This window comes from Castanea sativa, chromosome 2, assembly GCF_040712315.1.
Source record: "Castanea sativa cultivar Marrone di Chiusa Pesio chromosome 2, ASM4071231v1".
NCBI lineage: Eukaryota > Viridiplantae > Streptophyta > Magnoliopsida > Fagales > Fagaceae > Castanea > Castanea sativa.
In genome coordinates, this window is record NC_134014.1 from 47,793,578 (window position 1) to 47,802,890 (window position 9,313).

Below are 9,313 nucleotides of genomic sequence, written 5' to 3' on the forward strand. Positions count from 1 at the left end.
CGACAAAACCCAACCCAACCACCAACGAGCGATGAGCACCCACGACCAACAACAATGAGAAGAAAATGTAGGAGGAGCACAATGAGACCGACTCATCATGTGAGAGAAGAAAGACAAGAGGAAAGGAGAGAGACTGAGACTAGAAGTGAGAGAGGAGAGACGAGAGATGACCCAGTAAAATCTATTATAAATTTAGTAGCAATTAGCTACAATTATTTGCTACTAGTAGCAAATCACTGTAGTTAGTTGCTAAATTTTTTTACCTTTAACATTTCAGATGTAGCATGTTTTTTGATATTTAGGCCTCGTTTGGTATGGTGGTTTAAACACACATTTTCAGTTTGTAAACAACATTACACGCAATTTCACACTTTTTTATCTACACGTATTTTAAAAAATTACAAACAACATTACTTAAACTCCTCTAACAAACAAACTCTTAAAGTGCTATAATAATATTTTGGGAGTTTTAGTGCCTCCAATGTGAACACTCTTAAACTTTTAATTCCAAAACACACTGTAATAAAAGGGACAAGATTCTAGTGACAATCTTTATTGGTCGTGTGATAGAGAACTCAATCTACTTTTTGAATATGTTTTCTCTCGTGTGCAAAAACATTGGCCCTTTGAAACAGCATTATCTCATTTATTACATGCCATCTCATTTATTACAAGACATGAGAGGACAATAAGCATCTTCTAAGAGACATCATCATTTACAACTTGCATCCAAAATTTAAGTTGGTTCAAATTAGCTTCAGAGAGAGAGAGAGATCAACAAAAAGGCTAGAGAACTGGTCAAAGATTGTGACCTGAAAGTAGAGCTCCAAAATGCTATCATTTGGCTGACAATGGTTGAGAATTCTTGGAGCATCGTGCGGCCACGTTTTCAGCTAAACTCGCGCGTGAGCAATGATTGAGGTCCCCTTGGTTTGCACAATCATGATGGTGTGAACTGTGAAACGTAGGACCATTCTCAAAAATTCATTTATCGAGCGCTAACATAATAATTTCTTTCTCCAACTTTTTCTTTTTTGGTTGCAGTGTAAGTGCAAGTGTAACACAGCTTAAGACTTTGCTCGTTCTCTTCAAAGCCTTTTTTTATTATTAATTTGTATACTACCATAATTGAAAAGTGAGATTTCTTTTGTTAGAAACATTTTGTTGAATTACCAAACTTTGAACTCTTCTATCTATTTTAACATATTACCTAATTTATAATACACCTTATATCCAGTTGCAAGGCCATAAAATTTTCTCAAGGTTGCTAAATGTATCATTGATTGTATTGTATATTTAACTCTATTAATGTAAATTTGTATGATTATCATTTTGAAAAACAAAAAATACTAATATATTTTTATAAACTTATGCCTTAAATGCTCATAAAATTAATGACCTATATATGACAAAAACATCAATATTAATAAGAAAATAAATGAGACAATAATAAATTTAAGGGTAAACTACATATTTAGTCCCTAGCCTTTACACCATATTTTAATTTGGTCATGAACCTTTCAATTGTGTCAATTTGACCCTTAACATTTTAATGTCGTGTCAATTTAGTCTTTGCCATTATATATTAGATGAAAATTGTTTACATAGCAAGTAGCCAAAATAAAATTTTAGTTTATTATCACATCAACATAAGCTAATTTTTTATTTTGGCCATTAGACATGTCATTAATTTTTATCCAAAAGATAACTGTAAGGATTAAATTGACACGGTAAAGAAAGGTTAAGGACCAAATTGACACAATTAAAATGTTAGGGATCAAATTGAAATATGGTGTATAGGATAGGGACCAAATACGTAGTTTATCCTAAATTTAAAAGGATTTATACTAAAAAAAAAGGAGTGGAGACGGGAGAGCATCCGCCATTACCTAAAATTTATTTAGAATTTAGAATTTTTAACATTAAAATAGAAGGGGGAGGCATTTTTGGAAAAGCCAGAGGAGCCTTGGCCCCATCCCCCCTCCCTCCTCCTCTGCTTACATGTCATACTCTATTATTTTGCCATTTTATTTAAATGTTTTTTTTTATAAATTTTTTTATGCATGGAAGAGAGAAAGAGTTGAATAAAAAATAGTTTTAAATTTTAGCCTGTTGTTACAGTAATTACAAAAGGTATTGTAGCAATAAGCTTAAAAAAATTTAGCTATATGGTTCACTAGATGTAGATCATTTTTTTGGTATTTAAATTTTAAAGTGCTAAAATAGCATTTTTATTTTAGCACACCTAATGTGAGCGATTTTACAAGTGTTAGGAGTACTTTATTATTTGGAAGTATTTTATATTTTTGGAAGTATCTTAGTATTATTTAGTTAACAATGATACGGACACCTCCCTCTCTTTCATAAATCTGTCTCTGATTTAGCGTAACATGCGTCATGGATTCATAAGAAAGATACAAACCAATAAATACCATTCAATAGGGGACTTTTTTGTTTTTTTGTTTTTGGTTGATGAGAATCTATAGACGACTACTGTTGAGTTGTTAACATCGATTCATAGGAAAAATACAAACCAAATAAATGTCATATTCTATAAGGACCATTTTTTGGTAGGCTGAGTAGCAAGAGCACGGTACTGCTACATGTTCATTTCTCCAAAAAAAGCATTTTGAAAGTAAGTCCATGTAATTGGTTGGCGGAATAGCAAGGGCACGATGGAAGTGCATGCCACATTTTTCTTCATAATTTGATACTTGAGGAGGGGGGTTTAAACCCTAACTATTTTCATTTAAAATATTGGGAGGCATCATTTGAATAAAAAAAATTTTGTATAATGAGTTAATATAACTTAGTGTGGTATTGTTACGATTCAAGTGTCCCATATGTTTGAGTGTAAGCTCAATTATGTGTATATAATCTCTTGAGCAACCTCCAATTGCAAGCCGATTTTAAAGAATTAGTTTTACTCATGAGTTTTTATCATTTGGTATCAAAGCCAACAATCACATTAAGCAATTAAACGCAGTTTGTTGAGTATGAGATCAAATGAATTAGGGCTTTGTGGTCAGATCTCAGAAGAGATGATCTATTACTAAGTTATTGAATAACTGATAGGTGAGTGGAACCGTAAAAAAGAATAAGAGCTACTAGTATCAAGCATAATCTATTTCTCCTGATTAGGAGAATATAATTCTTCTTTAAAAGAAGAAGCATAGTTTGATTTTCCCTCCTTTATTATTGTAAGTATTTGAAATATGAAATTTTTTTTTAATTTGCACACAATTATTGTCAAAAAAAATCACCAAAAAAATTGAAAGCATTATGAGTTATGACTAAATAAATAGCATTAATTATTTTGAATGAGAGATTTCAAATTTGATTCTAAAAAAAAATTAATTAATTAATATGATAAACAATTTGGGTATTGGAAATTATTTAATTTTCCTGTCAATCATTACATAGAGCATTCAAATGAGTCATTTTGAATCGTTCCATTTAGTAAAAAGAAAAAAAAAAGTTTATATATTTAGTTTTTTACTTTTTAACATAATTTTAATTACTACAATACAATCAAGTTTGATAATAATTAGTAGGTTTCCGTTAACTCAACCGGTAAAATCTTTGATAGTTGAATAAGAAATCTGGGTTTCAATCCTCACCTACACTAAAAACTGATTGATGTCTTGGTTTAATAATAAAGAGCTATCATTAGAAGTAGACACCATTAATTATTAAAATCTCTCAAAAACAAAAAGTTTGATAATAATTATTATATTTTTAAAGTAAACTATCAAAATTCAGTCATTATGGAAAGGGATGGGACTGACTGAAGTCTTAACCTCCCTAACCAATATTTAGAGTATCTTCAACAAACTTTTGAAACCATTTTTATTTCAAAATTTGCAGGTTAAAGAGTAATGTTACAGTCATAAACTACTTTACAATATTTTTACAAAATGTTGATGTGGCCAATCTCTTATTGGTTTTCATCTAGACCTACCATTAATATCAAATTTTTATTTACCAGTAATCACTCACCAAATTAGCAATTTTAAAAAAAATTTGTAAAATAATTTGTATCTCTAGCATTATTTCAGATTGAAACAACAAAATTCAACTCCAACAGGCAAGTAGCTAGGCAACAGACTCTCTCTCCTTTTTTTTTTTTTTTTTTTTCCAAATCTACATTGACTAAAAAAATAGCCGAATAAACTATTTGATCTCTCTCTCTCTGACACACAATTGTCTTTCTCCTCTCCTCTCCTCACCTAGAAAAAAATCTCTCTTTTTGTGGCCTTGATAATGAGTGCAATGTTGGAGTAAGGACGAGCATGGTGGTGGAGGGGCCGAGGATGAGTGCTGTGCCAAGGAAAAAAAAATGAGCATCCTTGTTTTTTATTTTTTAGGACAACGTAAAAGTCTCTCTTCTCCTTCACAAAAATTCTGGTTTTTATTTTCTTCAACTTCATTAACTTTACTTTCTCTTAAGATTATCAATATATGTATAAATGATACATGATTCACTTCAAAAATTAAGAAAATTAGACATTTGTATTACTTCTTAATTGCATTATTCTCTTGTTACATTGCAATACCTTACGTCAAAGCTTTCATTGCTTATTTAAGTAAAACATTTTTTCACCAGTTGTTTATATTCTCCTTTTCTTTGGTAATAATCCTACCTGTAGAAAATGTAAGCAAAAAATAAAATAAAATAAAATAATAGTTTGATCAATTCCAAAAGAGTATATAGCAAGGCATTGTGTTATATCATCAAATAATACCCAAAAACAAATGTTAGGAAAATGATTTTGGTAGTATTTTGTAGATACTTATAGTAATATTAAATTGATTTCTTCTTTTTATAATATTTTTAATCATCGAATGAATTCTCGTTGCAAATTCAATAATTTTATTATTATGGGATGTGTTTTTAACTTTTAATTTTTCTATCACTTCCGCTATCAAATTACTTATTTTAGATTTTATTTTGCAACTAATATCACAAACTACTACTTTATTTTTCTTTAATTATTATGGTGTTATGTATAAACCTAAAATTAATTATTTTTGTGTTTCTTAACTTGAGTTTAAATTATTATTTTTTAATTAAGTGAGAATGATGAGTAGACAAAGGCTTTACATTTAACTAAAAAAGTAAAAATGTTTGAAAACAATCTGTACTGGTTGGAATTGTCCATGATGATTAATTATTTCGTGACACTACATATGATTATCAATCTCCCCACGTCCTAGCTCGATCTCTGGGTTTTGGATAGTTGTATTTTTGGCTATATCTCTTGACTTTTAATTTCTCCTGATCCAAAACACATGATTATCAACAAAAAAAAAGAAGATAAATAGTAAAAAAACAGGAAAATAAAATTTTAAAAATGTTTAATCGATTATGATTACTGAAACAGACATCAATCATGAGATTTCACCTCAAACAAGCGACAAATCAATATTGCCTAATTTTGCATTATTACAAAATGGATACTTTTTTATTTTATTTTCTTAAATGGAAAATGAATACTTTTTTTGTGTAACGCATTAGGGTCACTATTTGCTACTCACTAATAAGTGCTAGTAATAATAAGTGCTAAAAAAAAGGTCAACGAAAGTGGGTACACACACTAAATTCATAATTAAGTGGGAATAAAATTACTTAAACACATTTTTTTTCTTTTAAATGCGTTGGACCCAAATGGGGACAAAAGTTCATGGTTACTGTGGTAAAAATCCTAAAAGCTTTGTCTCATTAATGATATTTTTGCTTGACTTTTCTGGCGGGATCGATGGTGCTGCAAAATCCCAGTCTAATCAAATCGGGCTGTAAAGGACATATCCAAAGGCCTACACATGCAAAAGTAAACACGTCATGTCAACCACACGTGTAGTGTTGACACGTGGAAGATACCCAGTGAAGGCTTGTGGTTGCAATGATTGGCATGTTGGTCACCCGCACGAGTGGTTTTTGTTTCTTTGTTTTTGCTGGTTATGGGCAGGAGCGTAATTAACTTGGATGTAACAATAATATAAGACTGATTATTGGGCCACGTGAACAACTTTGGGGCCCTTTGTTAATTAATGATGGAAAAAGAAAAGCAAAACCTTGTGTGCCTTTTGATCTGTGGGGAGTTTGACACGGATGAATGGTTCTTTAAAATATATCTCTATCTGATTGGCATGTGAATTAGGTTAAGCTTGGAAAGTTCAGTTGGCATTTGGCAAATGAGAAAATGAGAGAATACACGTGAAACGCAATAATGTCCGCACGTGGTTTCTGGGAAAGACGACCGCGAGCAATCCAAGTTTGAATTTATGGAAAAGTTGGTCCCCAACTTTGTAAATTAACGGTAAAAGTAATTACTCACGTGTATTTACCGTCGCTGCTAAAAATTTAAATTTTAATAATTTAAAAACATACTTTATTTATTTTAAAACTTTACTTGATAATGCACTTAACATGAGTTCTATTTTAATATACAACATATTAAAATAATATAAACAAATTATACCACAATTACCATTCCACAAACTTTAAAACACTCACAAATGGTCATACCCACAACCAAACACCGATATTTCACAGCAAACCACATACCACAACTCTCCCAATAAAATTACTTTGAAAACCCAAAAAAGTTCATAGCAAAATACAATCATCATACACCCTTTCATTTTAATCCTCAAGCCAAAAGCCAAAACTCATCTATAAACATGGCAATCGGAACCCACTAGCACACCAAATGCAACCCAAGACCACCAACGTGGTCTATGACCTACTGCCAAGACCACCACACCAAACGCAACCCACGACCCATAGTGTGACCCATTAACCTAACCACTGCATCCTGACCAATGACCCATACCACCACTGCAACAACCCACAACTAGATCAAAATCCACCAACCCAACCACCACAACCTGATTAGAGAGAGGAGAGAGGGAAGAGAGAAAGTGAGAGGCCTGATGTGAGAGAGAGGGATGAGAAAGGAAAGGGAGCGGATTCGGCCAAAAAAAACAGAGAGAAAGGGAGTAGAGAGAGAATTCGTTAAGATGGAGAAGAGAGGGATGAGAGAGACAATGAGCAGGGAGAATGAGAGGCTGAGATGAGATAGTTGGAATAAAAAAAAAAAAAAGAATAAAATCAAGTAGCAACTTGCTACAATGGACTGGTAAAGATAGCAATTCACTGTAGCAAGTTGATAATTTTTTAAGATATAACACCACGAAGCACCAATGTAGCATGCTTTTTTTTTTCCTTTTTTGTGATTTGGGTTGCTAAATTAACTTTTACATGATTTTACAATCATCAATGTGGAAGCTCTACGCTCGGAGGAATGACAAGGATAAAGATTTTAACCAACCTTTACACACATAAATTAATTAAATAAATCATATTATGAATTAATAAGAGCTAAAAGTTAATTGATGCAACATTGATTAATGAAACATATTTAGAAACTCTTTATGCAAAAGAAAAAACAATTGATTTTTTTTTACAGTTTTGTTTCTAAATATTTTTCATAAAAGTGGCATTAAAATTTTCCTATTTAAAATTTTTCATTAAAAAATGTCTTAAAAACATTCGTTAACGAGACTCTTAATAAAATTATTTACGAATATTTTTCTTAAACCAATGTTTTTAGGGCATCCATTTACTTTGGATTTAAAATATTTTTTTCTTCTATCAAAATACACACACATATATTTCTACACTCGCCAAAGCCTAGTAACCCACGCCCCAACCCTGAGCGACTCATTGATCCAATGCCTAATATAGCGACCGATAAGCCCAAAATAGTGAGAGAGAGAGAGAGAGAGAGAGAGAGAGAGAGAGAGAGAGAGAGAGAGAGAGAGAGAGAGAGAGAGAGAGAGAGAGAGAGAATTGTGGGCTTCCATAAAGTGTTCAAGTTTAAAATTTTCCCCTTTCTAAATAGGTTTTGTGTTATAGAGGTTAGCCATTAAAGTTGTTTCTTTCATTCAAATTTTCTCATATTCTCTATATTTTCTATAAAATATCAAAATTTGACAATAACAATGTCAATTTTTTTATAATTTAAGAATAGTAAGATTAGATGAGGTCTTCTTGTTCCTGGTGCTAAGTCCCAAACCCACCTTTAATTATATATATATTCTTTAACTCTTAGAATAAATCAAGAAGTTATAGATTTGTCATCAAACTTTCTCTCCCATTGTGGTGAAAGGAAATTTATAATATTTTTTCTTTCTTTTGCTAATCGTTATTAAGAAGGAGAGGAGTATTAAGTGAAAATGAGACAATGCAGTTTAGACCCTTAGACCGACTATCTACCACTTTAAACAATTAATCAAGTAGGTCCGATTTATTAGTTAGCCAATTACATAATGCATGGAAATAACATAAAGCACTTCACATCCCAAACACACACATACACATACAAAATCATAAGATGTGTTTATGGAGATAAAAAAATTGCAATGGGAAAAAAACTCTCTTGGGCCTAGCCTAGCAACTGAATCTATTAGAGAAGCTAGTTGTGATACAATAAACCTACAAACCCTCCTAGTCTATAGATGTACTTGTATTTGAGCTCTCAAGTCTTGTTAACAACATGGTTACTCCAAAGTCCAAACCTTTTTCTTCACTAGAATGATTTCACAAGTTAAGACGCCAAATGCAAATTTAAGCTAATGGGTACTTCAAGGCCACTTGAAAGCTACTCAATCCATGGCTTATAAGGCAATTTGAAGTTTTGGATTTGATCTTCTCTCAATGGGTATGGCAATTTGGAAAGCACGAAGTTAAAGAGGTTACTATGGGTTTTAAAGGAATGGGTAATCGTTAACTTATTTCTCGTAAACTTCTTTCTCATGAATGAGGGTGAGATTTTGTGGTTATATGAGTCGCTAAAGAGGCACAATTGGATGGGGAAAAAATAGAGGAAAAAAAAATTGTCTTAGGTGCAAATGAGTTTCGGACCGTTTTGGAGCGAAACATTATGTGCTAACTTATTTTCAACTTAGAGGAACTCGCATTTTGACTGAGATATACTTTAACCATTAACTTGATCCTCTTGACTCAATACAATTACAATTAAATGAAATTCAATACAAGAAAATATGAATTTACAATCAAAAAATTTGACACGGGATTTGTCAACACAATCAATCTTAACAGTTGGTACGACTAACATCTTATTCGTATGCTAGCTCTATTTCCAGCTTATGTATTACCAAGAAGTTATATTATGTTATACATCTTAGATTTCCTTCATCCCGCAATATGAAAGTTAGTATGATAACGACAAAGATTTTAATGAAACAAATGATATACGAAAATCTTTCGAAAGAACCTCTTATATGT